Genomic DNA, 15,357 nt, shown 5'->3' with positions numbered 1-15,357 from the left:
TAGAGTGAACCAAGGGGGGTGGGTTTTCATCAAGGAGAAACAAATAGAACGGTCACACGGTAGCCTGGGCAGTCATGAAACTGGTTTTCAAAGCTTCTCTGATGCGCAGCGTCCCCTCCTGTGCTCTTCTAATTGCCCTGGTATCTGGCTGCACTTAACCAGTGGCCAGGCGATTTGCCTCAACCTCCCACCCCCATAAAAGTCTCCACTTCATTCACATGCACTCACATGCCCTCCCTGCATGGGAACCCTCGGACTGCGAGCAGGGACCATCCTTCTCAAGTGTCTGGAAAGGACCTGGCACACAGCGGCTGCTACTGCAAACTAGCATTAATAATAACAACAAGCTCATCTGCATCCATGCCTTCACTCCCCACACATGCCCTTTGCTAGCACATCCCTGGCTGGGTCCTCCCGTGTTTGGTTTGCGAACTGACCAGCCCTAGGTGAGACACAGCCATCATTCTACAAAGCCCATCTCCTGTGGCGTCTGGTACTCTCTCTTCTGTCTTTTATCGATTTATTTAAAACTTGTCTCTCCTGACGCTCCAGGCGCTTGCACACCGAGGAACACAGACGGAAACCAAACGCAAAATGCTCTCAGGTTCCTTGCTAACCAGCATGGCCTAAAGGCCAGGATCACCAACAAGCCTAAGGGAGTTAGGTGCCTGCGTTCAGTGGGAGTTGGGCTTTTGATAATCCCAGCCCTCAAATTACGCTGTTTGAGGCAGGGACCCTCTTCCATTCTGTTTGTACAGCCCCTAGCACCATGGGGTCCTGCTCCCGGCCTGGACCCCTCCCGGTGCGGAGTGCGCCACCTTCTGAAATACCCAGGGTCTGCGGCTCCGCTGGATCTGCCGTCCTGCCATGGAAGCGAATGGAGCAGCACCGGAGCGATAGGGATGGGGCGGGCAGGCAGGGTGGGTCCCTTCTGCAAGGAGAGGGATTGTGCCCAGCCAAGTGCTTTCGCCAGGGGCCGGAGGGGACCCCACTGGGGCAGCTGAGCACTGGGAAAGTTCACGGCTCCGGGTCCTGGCTGCAGACCGGGGGGCTCTCTGACCCAGCTGCCTGCCCCTCCCGTGTCTGAATGGCCAGGCTGATCTGGACTCTGCTGGGAGCTGGTCCCGAGGCAGAGCCAGGCTGCGGGGTGCAAGATCTGGGGGTGGATCGGGCTGCGGACCGCGCCGGATGTGGGGGTGTCTGGATCAGAGTCAGCCTGGGAGGGCAGGGCGCGTGGAAAGCCAAAGGGTCCAGGGTCAGTTCGGGCCCCTCTCCGGGTGCTGCGCGCCGGGCTGGCCCACTTACCTCTGCAGGTCCTTCAGCCGGTGGGTCTCCGCCTCCAGGTAGGCCCCCAGGTGCCGCAGCCGCCGCCGCTCGGTGGCCCGGCTCCGGGATCTTCCCCTCCCAGCGCCCGGACAGCGGCGTGTGCGCCCCCGGCCGGCAGGAGCGGGGCCCGACTTCTATAATATCAACCTAATTTCCTAGTGTAGACATACCCCAAAAAATGTGGCCATGTACCTCTGGGAATGTATTTCCTGCTGTGAATTGTTTCATTCATTGCAACAGTTAACTTTTTGTTTTCCACAATGTATGTTTTTCCTTGCAGCTGCAACATTGTCTCTGGGTGCTTCCTCCACTCCAGCACAAAGGTTGTCCCAGATTAGAAGGCGAAAAAAGCAGACATGGGAAGACATGTTCTGTGATTTGATGCATTCCTCCGAGGCTGACAGGGCCCAGCTGATTGCACGGAGGCTTACACTGTCAGAGAGCAGGAAAGCATGCAGGGAACAAGCGTGCAACAAGCAAGAGGAGATGTTGCAGCCTATACAGGAGCAAACAGACCTATTGAGGCATGTGGTTGAGGTGCAGGAAAGGCAGCTAGACCTTAGAGTCCCGCAGCACCCAGTGATGAACCAGCTGCCCTCCTCACCAAGTTCCATATCCTCCTCTCCCTGACGTCCTATGGTGGGGGGAAGCTCCGTTATCCCTTGAACTCAACTCCAGGGGATGGTTCACGGAGCAGAAAGCTCTCATTCCCACAGCTTTGATTGCTAGACAGTGCAATTGTAACAAGTGCCGTGTCCCTGCCCCTGCCCCGCTGTGTTATCAGGCCCTTCGACCCGGGCTATCATTGCTATTCATTGCTGTCTCTGGTCAGTGTTTGTTAGCATAATAAAAATGCATGAATTGAGGACAAGAGGCTCTTTAGTCACTGTGCACACTGTGGTTGGTGGGCACTACCTGTGACAAAGGGGCAGGTTGGTAAGGAACAACACACAGAACGGTCACATCCGTGTTGGATCATTCATGAAACTGGTTTTCAAAGCCTCTCGGAGACACAGTGCATCTCGATGTGCTCTTCTTATTGCCCTGGTCTCTGGCGGCTCCTAACGGGCAGCCAGGCAATCTACCTCAATCCCCCACCCTGCCAGAAGCTCTTTTTTGTATATAGTTTTGTATAAAGCCACAATCTGTGGACAATGTTATGATTATTACCACAAATTGGACAATGTCAAGATTATTGCCACAATCACTGGAAAAGGCTTCCTGCTCCTCACACTGTATCCTGTTGTCTTTTCCTCCCAGAAAATGTATTTCTTAAATGCCCATGTATTTATTCCTGAAACCTGTTGCTTTACACGTTTAGAAAGGCTTCAGCGCCTTTGCAGGGTTAATGATTCCCTGCTTCTTTTAATTATCCTCTGAGTGTGCACAGTAATTTGCTACCACTTTTTTTTTGGGGGGGGGGGGGTCATCACAGCCTGAAATATTTTCAAAGGGGGACCCAGCAAGAAAAGTTTGAGAACCCCTGAATTGCAGGGAACAATCCTCCAGCAGCAGAGGGATGGACTTGCTGATCTAGCTGGTCTTTTCCAGCTCTGAATAAAGTGCTATCCGATGTGCTGTATAAAAGCTATAGATTATTATGAGTCCAGTCCTCTTGTTCCCTGTCAGGGGCTGAGAAAATGCCAACTGACTGAGCAGATCCACACCCAGGGGGAGAGGGGCCAGATTTGCAGCTCCAAGCACAGAGCCTTCCCTTCCCCATGGCTGGTGCCCATGCAATGATCTCTCCAGCAGTCTGCTTGCTCTGGCCCAGCTGCAGTTGCATCATATACAGGGCTTAAATTCTCACAGAGTATTTCCCAGAGCCTCCCAAGCCATGCCCCCCCCCCGCCCCCAATGTGCTAGAAAAACTCCAGGGGGCATTGAAAATATTTACCAGAGCTGTGTTCTGGGCAGCTCTGGCTGAATTTAAGCCCTGATCATACATGAAGCGGGCTACAGGGCCAAATCTCCTGTGAAGTGCAGAGCACCCCAACCTCCTATTGCAGTGGGAGCTGCGGGGGGCCGGGGGAGGGGGCACTCTGCACATGTCAGGATCTGGCCCATCACTTTGCGTGGAAGTTGCAGGTGCAACATGTTCCTCAGGGTTTGGCCCTAGAGAGGCCATGCTCTATGCTTCACTGGGGGTTTCAGTGCCCCCAGGGGCTCTGCGTTAACGCTCAAGAAGACCAATGTGCCCATCTAGTGGACAGTGAGCAAACAACCACCACAACTGCCAGGGGAATCCGACTTCAGAGCTCGCTCACAGCTGTACGGTTTGCTGACATTGAGAGCGGGGCAGGATGCAGGTGTGGGGATCGTCACATGGGTCTAGACTCTAGTGACCCGGCTCCTCAAAGGTATTTAGGCACCTAACTACGCCCATTGATTTAATGGGAATGAGGCACCTTTGAGGAGCTAGCCATGATGTGATAAGTGAGCTGACAAATTGACTCTGGTTGTGAGCTCAATGGTAAAATGTACGGGAAAGTTCACAAGTTGTCACACTAACCTACGCTAACAAATGTTGATGGGAAAAGATACAAAGAGACAGTTCTCTGAAGACGTCCACGCAGCCTGCAGCGGCAGTCAAAAAAGCAAACAGGATGTTGGGAATCATTAAAAAGGGATAGAGAATAAGACAGAGAATATCTTATGGCCCTTATATAAATCCATGGATTTATACTGAATACTGCGTACAGATGTGGTCCCCTCATCTCAAAAAAGATATCCTAGCATTAGAAAAGGTTCAGTAAAGGGCAACTAAAATGAGTAGGGATTTGGAATGGGTCCCATATGAGGAGAGATTAAAGAGGCTAGGACTTTTCAGCTTGGAAAAGAGGAGACTAAGGGGGGATATGATAGAGGTCTATAAGATCATGAGGGGTGTGGAGAAAGTGAATAAGGAAAAGTTATTTACTTGTTCCCATAATATAAGAACTAGGGGCCACCAAATGAAATTAATGGGCAGCAGGTTTAAAACAAATAAAAGGAAGTTCTTCACTCAGCACACAGTCAACCTGTGGAACTCCTCACCTGAGGATGTTGTGAAGGCTAGGACTATAATAGGGTTTAAAAGAGAACTGGATAAATTCATGGAGGTTAAGTCCATTAATGGCTATTAGCCAGGATGGGTAAGGAATGGTGTCCCTAGCCTCTGTGTGTCAGAGGGTGGAGATGGATGGCAGGAGAGAGATCACTGATCATTACCTGTTAGGGTCACTCCTGCTGGGGCACCTGGCATTGGCCACTGTTGGAGTACAGGATACTGGGCTGGATGGACCTTTGGTCCGACCCAGTATGGCCGTTCTTATGTTCTTATGTTCTAAGGCTAGTAGGGCAGATGCCCTGGGACCCAGAAAGGGTCAGTCCCTTCCATACCTCCTTTGCTTTATCTGAGGCTAAGGCAGGGTGGCCCAGCAGGGCAGGAGAGTAGAGGGTTGCATTGTGTCTGTTAATGGGTTAACTGCCCCCACCCCTCCTGGTCTCTTTGAGTGCACCTCATGGGGTCTCAAGCCACCACCTCTCTCATGGTTCTCCACTCTTAGACCAGGCCCTTGGCTGCAGTCCCCTGGGAGGAGCCGGATTTAAAGGCAGATGACCCAGGTGGCCGTCTGAGGTGTTAGGCTCGGGGTGCTGTTTTTGTTATTAGCGACAAAAGGGAAAAGAGAATGTTTGAATTCACCCGTTTCAGTTATTCCGCACGTGGACTCATTTTTCACTAACCTCCTAGAATGTTCTGGGCCTTTGTAGAATCTCATGGAACCTTCCAGACTTTCTGAGAACTACATTTTCCTCGAAGCTCCTAGAATGTCGTCAGCCATGTGGGGACAGCTTGGAAGATCCTGCTCACGCTGCCAGCCACAGGCACGAGTGGGCAGTGCAGCTTTTGGCAGCTCAGGCTCATTAAAACGTATCTTTGATCGACGATGGCCGACGAGAGACTACGATTGCTGGCTATTTTGTCACTTGGAAATGCCATTGGCCGGGCTTTGGATCTCGCTGATGCTGTGCCTCAGTTCGCGAGGGTAAAGGCGAGAAAAGGGCCTTTTCAACGAAAGGACTGGGGTTAACTTTCTAAGGTTGTCACCTACTGTAACGCTAATATTGGTCCACCCAATGTTGGTGCACAGGTCAATTTCTTGATGTTAGTACGTTTCAGTTATTCTTCAAATTTAAAAGTTTCCATAAGCTTCGAGGAAATGATTTGATTTTATTTGCTTATATATGGCAGGAATAAATACAGATTTACAGATCCTACCATGCAATTTTATCGTCTTATATGACAGGGATAAATCATGCCTGCAAATCGTGCAACAAAGTCATGAAATGGGCTGCAAATGCAACAAAAAATAAGGTATCCACAAGTTTAAGAAATGCAGGGGGCAGCAAAGGTGTTCCTTGCCTGGGGCACTATTTGGTCGCGGGCCGACACTGCCCCTGGGATCCACTGGGATGACCTCACCAGGCCTGAATTAACTTCAGTGCCTGCAGTTCTGCCCCCTCTAGGAGCAATGACAGAGCAAAAATCAGTGGCCAAACAGCCTCCTTAGTGCAAAGTATTTAGAACCAAAGCACTTAAGAGAAAATAGCTCTTAAACTATCTACATGCCTGCCTGCCTCTCCCTACCGCTTGCCATTCCCTGGACAAGGAAAGGGACAACTCCTTCAGACTTCCCTTTGCAGAGCTTGTCCCCCTGGATAGCTCCTGGCAAATCACCCTTTCCTTTCCTGAGTGGAGCTTTCTAGCTGTTTAGAGCCCTTTGATCTGTTAGTTCCCAGCATTAGCAGGACAGCAGGGTCATATTAGCCTGGAAGTAGATTATTGTCCTGTAATTGCCCCCCTCCCCCCCCCGATGTTTGCTCATCTACAACTATTGTGTGAAAAGAAAAGGAGGACTTGTGGCACCTTAGAGACTAACAAATTTAGTCTCTAAGGTGCCACAAGTACTCCTTTTCTTTTTGCGAATACAGACTAACACGGCTGCTACTCTGAAAACTATTGTGTGGTTTTCCTGTTTGCTCTCCCCACAACCCCCACTCAAGCTTTGTCAATGCATTCGTACAGGAAAGACTTATAACGCAACATACAGTAACTTCCCCTCACTGCCTAGGCCCATACAGTGTTCAGAACACTATTACAGCAGTGTTCCTGGATTATTACACAGCACCTCCTCACCCGTCACACTGTGTCATTGAGATCACGTGCTGGTCCCACTGCCCCGGACGGATGCTGACAAATTGGAGGGAGTTTAGAGAACAGCACTGAAAATGGGGAGGAGACTGGAGGGATTGGGTTCTGAGGACAGACTGAAGACGCCATATACATATGTGTATGGCACCCATGGGTGTGCAGTGCCCTGAACAGACATGATGAGTCAAACGAGCCTGCAGTCTAACGCGGGTTGATCTAACATAGCAGGGACTCCATTCTCCCCATGCTTGCCCCAGTGTCAAGCAGGAATAATTCCGCTGAAGTCACTGCTGTAAAACTAAAGGAGTACTTGTGGCACCTTAGAGACTAATGAACGGAAGCTCAAGGTTTCCCCCTCCTCTGCTGATTTCCCTCCTAGCAGAGTAGGTCTCTTGGCTCTGGATTTCCAAAGGATTTCCAGCCAATATTTAAACCGAAGGAGCTTAGCGACTCTTAAGGGTGATGTCTAACCTACCTCCCAAATCAAGGCCCGGATCATGACACAGCTGCTCTTAGCCCTTTGCTAGTGCTCCCATGCCAAACTCCACCCCTCTGCTGTCAGGCACTGAACTGATAAATACAGGCTAGCTGGTTAGAATCAACAGAAAATCAACATCCCGAAAGCCAAGCACCATCATGAATGCCCTGGGCCTAGGGTGTCTCCTGCTTCTGGCACTGACAGGAACCATCAGTAAGTACTCCTTCAAAAGAGATGGGTCCCTCCTCACTTTAAACTATTCAAACTGCTACAGTCTCTGAAGTTCCTGGCATGTTAAGGGCATGAGCTAACTGTGTGTGCATGGAAGAATCCAAAGCTAAAGGACTACACAGAGTTGTAACGCTATCACAGCCTCTGGGTCTTTGGCTAGCACTGTCCAGGGGAGGACGCCTGCCTTTGTGAAAGCAGCTAGGGTGATCAGACTCAGAAATCTGGAGGAAGACCATTGGGATCGGTTTGTTTTGCATGCGGCAGGAAAATTGCTCAAGACTTTTGAGGCAGGGAGATCGTTCCACTGGGTCAAATTCTGCTCTTGTTCCCACCTATGTAAATCCACTGAAGTTCAGGGGAGTTACTCAGAACTTACGCCAGTACAACTGAGAGCAGAATATGGCCCATTTATGAACAGCATCTCCTGGGAGCACCAGCAACCCCAGACCAGGGTGTCTTCACTAAATTGGGATCTCACAGAGACACGCTCCACATGGTCCGGCACTAGAAACAAATGGGCCCAAATTCATCCCTGGGGTCACTCCACTGACCAGTGAAGTCGGGGGGCACTGCTGAAGTTGTCCCTGGAGTTCTCCTCTCTCCTGGCCTACACAGTGCTTATAAACTCCCAGGGGAGGATACCCAAGTGCCCTGATTATAGCAGCAGGCCGGGGCCTGGGGAAAAATGACAAGTCACCATTCAGCCCCTGGCAAACAGCAGCAGAGAAGGCCATGGGCATTGTGTGCTAATCACTGGGCTTGGACTGGAGTGACCCAGCATCAGCTGAGGCAGAGAGACACTGAGCTAGTCCACCCCCCTTTCCATGATGCTCACGTTTGCAACAGCAGCTTGCGGAGGAGGGGAAGGCACCAGAGATGCTGCTCCCAGGGAGTTCACGGCAGCTCCCCGGGATCTGAGTCTTTCTGTCTGTCCAGTCTATTTATGAACCCAAAAGAGTCAGGAAACTCTCCAGCTTGTGAGATCACACCCTTGGTTTTGGAACATTCCAGGTTCCCAAATAGCTTGTCCTGCTCGCCTCAGACTTTCCAGAAAACCCAGGCGTAAGATCACCCTGTGGAATGTCAGACAGACTGCTCTAGTTTTGGTGACATCTGTGTGCATGTCAAAATCAGGTTTGTAATCTGAGCCAGACACTACCGGCCCAAGCCAGGGCCCCAGCTCCTGGAGTCAGAATCTCTGCCTTTTAAAATGTCCTTGCGGATGCACAGAAAAGGTTGAAACTGTGAGCCAAGCGTAACTGGCCCCTGCCTGAGTATGCAGGCTGCTTGAAATAGTAGCTCCAGGAGGTGTGACCTGCCCCATTCGTCTTATTGCTGAAATCTTCTGCCACCTTCTCAAGAAGGGGTGAGGCCATGGCATGGCCATGGGGTGGGGGCCATGATGGAGGGGCAGGCATGGGGCCATGGCAGACCCACATGGGATGTGTCTTGGATTGCTTTAATTCAGCCCTGTTTATAATGGAAGGGTAGATTCAACCTCTTTTGCTGAAAATTGCTCTGTTCTATTCATTCCCTCTGATGCATCTGGCACCGGCCACCATCAGAGACAAGATACTGGGCTAGATGAACCATTGGTCTGACCCAGCATGAGCGTTCTTATGCTCTTATGTGGAGGCACGTTTCTCCAGTTTAACCGTGTAGACAGGACCTCTTGCCACCATATAGCTCCTGAAGGAGAAGAGTGCGGATGAAGCTGTGAGTGTAAGTGATGGGAAGGCAAAGAGCCTTTGGTTACGGGACTGACAATTGAGAGGGTTTATAGTGCATTTTGTTAGTAGATCTCAAAGCACTTTACAAAGGAGGTCAGGCTCATTAGTTCCATTGTGCAGATGGGGAAACTGAGGCACAAAGCACTGACATGACTTGATCAAGGTTACCAGCAAGTGAGTGTGAGCCGGAATGAGAAACAGAGGCCAGGCCTAGGAAAGGAAGGATTATTTGGTGGTTACAGCACTAGACTGGGATTTAGGTGACCTGGGTTTAGTTCCTAGCTCTGCCACAGATCCTGTGTGTGACCTTGGGCAAATCACTTAAACTCTCAGATCCTCAGTGCCCCAGCTGTAAAATAAGAATAATAAAACTTCCTTCCTTCCACCATCTGTCTGCCTTGGCAGGGCTACCTAGAAAGGCACTCTGTCTGTGTGTCTACTCTCTACAGACTTGGTACATGGGGCCCTGAACATGGTTGGACCTGCTAGGTTTTACTAGAACACAAAGAATGGGAATTGGTTGGGAATTTTGCAGTGTCATGGGTATTCATCAGAAAATGCTGATGAGCTGAAACGGAAACTCTGCAGAAAAGGGTCAGTTTCGAACAATTTTTTGACTTGAAAAAAATGTGGAAGAACGTTTGGAAATTGTCAGAGTCTTTTGTTCTGACCTCTTCCAAACAACAAGTTCTGGTTTTCCACTGCAAAGTGACTTTTCATTTTGAAACGTGAGCTATAGTTAAAAAAAAAAATTAAAATGGCCAAACCAAACCGTTTAATCTTTTTCAGATCACAACATTTTTCCCGATTTCAACTTTTTACCCTGATTCAGGACGGGACATTTTTTTCAATTGTCATGGGACAAGAAACCCATTTGCCACCCAGCTCTACAAATTACAGCCCAGTTCTCCAGGCACTGCACCCCTCTGTCTTAAAGGTTTAGGCTACATCTGTTGAAGAGGCCAGCTGTCCTCAGTTAGGGGCTGATCCAAAACCCACTGAAGTAAGTGGGTGACTTTCCACTGAGCAGACCCGAGGTGCATCCCAGCCACTGGACGTTAAGAGTCCCGTAATATGGCAGATGCCACCTCAGTTCCCCCTTGTGGCCAAGGGTCGCTCTGTGGCACCCTGCCTCTATTTCCCCCCCTCTTTGCTGGGAACCAAAGACCGACCTCACTCCCTTGTTCCAGGAACCCACCACCGGACATAGCTCCACTCATCTGTGGTCCCTCTCTCCCCAGGCACAGCCTGCCCCGATCCCTCCTCTCATAGAATCATAGAATATCAGGGTTGGAAGGGACCTCAGGAGGTCATCTAGTCCAACCCCCTGCTCAAAGCAGGACCAATCCCCAACTAGATCATCCCAGCCAGGGCTTTGTCAAGCCTGACCTTAAAAATATCTAAGGAAGGAGACTCCACCACCTCCCTAGGTAACACATTCCAGTGTTTCACCATCCTCCTAGTGAAAAAGTTTTTCCTAATATCCAACCTAAACCTCCCCCACTGCAACTTGAGACCATTACTCCTCGTTCTGAGAACAGTTTAGAGCCATCCTCTTTGGAACCCCCTTTCAGGTAGTTGAAAGCAGCTATCAAATCCCCCCTCATTCTTCTCTTCCGTAGACTAAACAATCCCAGTTCCCTCAGCCTCTCCTCATAAGTCATGCACACAGACCTTTATAGCCTCGGGTGTAGCCCTGCCCCTTTTAATTGGCTCACACGGGCCCAGCTGTTCTGATGCAGCGGCACTGGCCGCGGTCTACTCAAAGGGACCAGCCCCCATTGGTGCGCGTGTCCAGCAGCAGGACAGAAGGGCAGCGTGTTGTCTTACGAATTCGTCCCCCATCCCATGGGGTTCCCAGGCAGTGCAGCATGGGTACGGGCTCTGGGCCCTCCGGCGTGTTTTCTTCAGCTGCTGCTTTCTCCCTGCCCAGGTGCCCAGGCGGTCGCTCCCGTGAGCACCTGGACCTGCGCGAACCGGAGAGGGTACTGCCGCCGCTTCTGCCTTGCCCACGAGGTACACATAGGCCACTATGGTTGCCCGCGGCGATACAGGTAAGACGGGGCTGCGTGGCCCAGCTTCTCCTGGCGTGGGAGCGGCCCCCTGCTGTGTGTGAGGAGGAAGAAATACACCGGTAGGGAAGGGATGAATGGCTTTTCGCTGCCTGTGCCCGGGGTCACTATTGGCCCAATGGCCTCGGAGAGCACATGTTATGGCCACCGTCTTGGCTGGCACACCGGGGGTTGAACCAGGTACCTCTACAAGAAAAAGCATGAAGTGCTCCTGCTTGAGCTAGAGAGCCAGCCTTCCACAGCTGCCGGCTGTAAGAGGTTCATACCCTCTGCAGATCAGCAGCCAGCAAGTGTCACGGTTTCAGGGTACCTCCCCCCTCTGTGGTCCACTCCAGGAGGGCCAAGTGAGGTCTCAGGCCTCCAGCTGTCACCTGTCTCTGGGCAGGGCCCCTCCTGACTGTGGGGTTTAAGGCTGCACATCCCCCTGCCCTACTCTGTGATACTCCCAGCAAGCCAATCTGCCTAAAGGCCAACATCTGGGCTGTACTGTCTCTCCAAGCTATGACCCCCTATATGCCAGTAGTTACAAGTTACCACTCTTTCTCAGCAGAGTACATTTATTCTTCAGGTAAAAGCATCCCAGAAAAAACATAAAAAACAATCAGTTCCTACACGCTTAGTGAACATGCCAGAAGTTACCCAGCAATCTTATGGGGCCCTATAGACCACAGACTTTCCAACCCTTCAGCCAGGGTTGGGAGTCCCCAGAGGCCCAAAGATCCTGTCGATTTGCTAAATCCAAAGGAAGGCCCCTGAGTCTGTTTAAATCCAGCCCTTTATACCCAAAGATTTGCTTTGTCTCCCAGCCTCCTGCAAACAGGTAAAATCAGGCCCTCTCCTTGTCCCCTAGGCTGTCACACTTCAAAGCCATCATGGGGATTTGCATTACTTGCCCCAGACTGATTCCAGGAACGCACAATACACATCACCTGTACTGGCACAAAGGGCCAAGGATATTCTACAGCTGACCCAGCTCAATCTAATGGCTTTTTGAGGTTTTTATGCTCTCAGTGTTAAAAACATAACGGTCCCCAAAACTACTGCAGGGGGTTGCCATATCTGTCACCGGGGGGACCCAGAAAACACAATCACCAGTGGGCTACATAGGCAAGGCCTGTTCTTTTATTTACAGGTGCTGCGTGCCAAAGATCTATCTTGTGGAATGGACCAAGCCCAGAAGTGCCAGATCCATATCAACTCCCCCCTAGGTGTGTATCATGTTTCCCCCCATTCTCTGGTTTGGCTTGTGCTTCAGCCTTTTAGCAAGTGACATTTGACACTGTAGCTGGGCTACCTTGCCAGTCTCAATCAGTCGAGTCAGGCCTGATTCAACTCCCATTCAACCTACGTCTTTCCATTTCCTTGACTTTAGCAAAGCTTTTGACACAGTCTCCCACAGTATTCTTGCCACGTTAAAGAAGTATGGGCTGGATGAATGGACTATAAGGTGGATAGAAAGTTGGCTAGATTGTCGGGCTCAATGGGTAGTGATCAAGGGCTCCATGTCTAGTTGGCAGCCGGTATCAAGTGGAGTGCCCAAGGGTCAGTCCTGAGGCCGGTTTTGTTCACTATCTTCATTAATGATCTGGAGGATGGTGTGCATTGCACCCTTAGCAAGTTTGCAGATGACACTAAACTGGGAGGAGAGGTAGATACGCTGGAGGGTAGGGATAGGATACAGAGGGACCTAGACAAATTAGAGGATTGGGCCAAAAGAAATCTGATGAGGTTCAACAAGGACAAGTGTAGAGTCCTGCATTTAGGATGGAAGAATCCAATGCACCGCTACAGACTAGGGACTGAATGGCTCGGCAGCAGTTCTGCAGAAAAGGACCTAGGGGTTACAGTGGATGAGAAGCTGGATATGAGTCAACAGTGTGCCCTTGTTGCCAAGAAGGCCAATGGCATTTTGGGATGTATAACTAGGAGCATTGCCAGCAGATCGAGGGACGAGATCATTTCCCTCTATTTGACATTGGTGAGGCCTCATCTGGAGTACTGTGTCCAGTTTTGGGCCCCACACTACAAGAAGGATGTGGAAAAATTGGAAAGCGTCCAGCAGAGGGCAATAAAAATGATTAGGGGTCTGGAACACATGACTTATGAGGAGAGGCTGAAGGAACTGGGATTGTTTAGTCTGCAGAAGAGAAGAATGATAGGATTTGATAGCTGCTTTTAACTACCTGAAAGAGGGTTCCAAAGAGGATGGATCTAGACTGTTCTCAGTGGTATCAGATGACAGAACGAGGAGTAAAGGTCTCAAGTTGCAGTGGGGGAGGTTTAGGTTGGATAGTAGGAAAAACTTTTTCACTAGGAGGGTGGTGAAATACTGGAATCGATTACCTAGGGAGGTGGTGGAATCTCCTTCCTTTGAGGTTTTTAAGGTCAGGCTTGACGAAGCCCTGGCTGGGATGATTTAGTTGGGAATTGGTCCTGCTTTGAGCAGGGGGTTGGACTAGATGACCTCCTGAGGTCCCTTCCAACCCTGATATTCTATGATTCATTGACTTGAATGGGAGTCGGATCATGCCCAGGAGTTTGATTCTTCCACCCTTACTCCCTGGGGGCTGCCTCATTCACTGCTAAGTATGGGAGTATGGCTGGGCCATACAGGGACTTCAATTTTTAGTCGACTCCTCACTGATTTCAATTAGGACCCAGATCAAGGCCCAATTGTGCTAGGCACTGTACACACAAACAGTGACAGTCCCTGCCCCAAAGATCTGATAGTCTTTTGCTTCAAGACAGATGGTACCACAAGGGCCTGTTTTATTAGCACTAGGTTAATCAGTTTAGTCAGAGATGGCTCACTGTATATTTTCCACTTTCCTTGCAGAGGGTAAGAGACATGAGACAGAAGAGTCACACTTTGTCCTGATCATCGATCACTCACACAACTTTTAGGAAAAAGATTCATGATGTAGATTTGGGCTGAGATTCTGATTTGGTATAAATCTGGAGTAACTCCACTGAAGACTGCATTTACACAGGGGTGGGTGAGATCAGATGCTTCTGGCCCTTCAGACATACACAGAAAACAAATCTGAGAGATGTAGATGTGGCAGAGCAGAAAATACTGTTAAAAAAACAAACCAAAACATGGCTGATAGGAAACCAGTTAGTATTGGGAGAGAAGGGAACCAGGAAGGAGTCTGGGGCCATCATCCATCAGTACAGATGGAAAGAGGAGAAGAGTCTGGGTAATGGGTAGATATGATTGTCAAAGGACTGCAAAATACTCCCTACAGGAGAATTTTGATTAAATTTGGGGATTTTCCCATTGATTTGAAACACACATTTTACATCTTACGTTGACATGTCAAAACATTTCATTTCAATCAAAAATCCCCATGTTTTTCATTTAGATTTTTCCAAATCAATTTTAACTTTTCATTCCACAACACTTTCAAGAGTTCAACTTTCTGTCCCAAATCGGGATAAACACAAACAGCAAAATATCAGAATTTCCCATGGCAGGAGATTCCGTTTTCCAAATAGCTTTTGCCACAACATGGGCTCTGTCCACACAACTAGAACTGAGCCATCACAAGGCTAAAAGTTGTAGCGTCACCGGAACACGCCCCCCATTACCGATTCAGCGCCATGAACTGTCCAGAATTGTAATAAATTTTGTGCCATTTCATGGGCCTGGGGCACCAATGTACTTCCGTCCCTCTTGTTCTCTGCCTATGGCACACCGTATTAGGCTCTTGATGGTTGTAATGCTTTGGTCTAATTCTGGCTGTTGGGTTTGGGCTTGGCTGGAGTGTTGATCCTGCTCTTATTTATCCCCTAGCATAATCCCCATCAAAGTCAATAGGGGTTGTAAAGGCTTGGATGCTGATTGGGCCAACACATATGTATGGTTTGTTTTGTGTCAGATCCTGGTCTCAGGTACACTGGTGTATATCAGGGGTAACACCACTGATGTCCATGGAGCGACTGCAGGGTAAATCCAGAGTCCGGGCGCGCAGAATCTAGCCCTGCGTGGCTTGTAAAACTGCTTCAGATTGGCACGCTGGGGCTTGCTGCCATGGACTCCCATAGCAGCAGAATCGCTCCCACTGCCTCCGGGTGTATTTTGCCTCCCACACATGCACACTCACAACTCTCTTCTTTTGTCTGTTTGCTTGGTTTGCAGCCAGAATGCTGACACAGCACTGAAGCCATTCTCAGCTGAAAGCATGTCTGACCTGGCTTAATGGGGCGAGGGGCTGTGCAGTGGGTGGCTGCCGTCTATTCTGCTGAGCTTGGATGACTGTCTAAAAACAATATACACCAGCACAGCCAAACTGGGTTCGAACTAGCACAGACCTCAAAATAAAA

At 49.8% G+C, this 15,357-nt stretch overlaps 1 long non-coding RNA gene across 1 annotated transcript; it reads left to right on the top strand.

Annotated features, from left to right (window-relative positions):
- Positions 1–7,089: 7,089 nt before the first annotated feature.
- LOC125620553 (uncharacterized) lies at positions 7,090–15,354 on the top strand. The gene is made up of 4 exons (XR_007352271.2): positions 7,090–7,211; positions 10,893–11,013; positions 12,164–12,239; positions 15,173–15,354. It is a non-coding gene; the product is annotated as an uncharacterized LOC125620553 (long non-coding RNA).
- Positions 15,355–15,357: the final 3 nt, after the last annotated feature.

This window comes from Caretta caretta, chromosome 1, assembly GCF_965140235.1.
Source record: "Caretta caretta isolate rCarCar2 chromosome 1, rCarCar1.hap1, whole genome shotgun sequence".
NCBI lineage: Eukaryota > Metazoa > Chordata > Testudines > Cheloniidae > Caretta > Caretta caretta.
The sequence above is the reverse complement of the archived record's forward strand: the minus strand, read 5'-3'. Positions and strand labels throughout refer to the sequence as shown.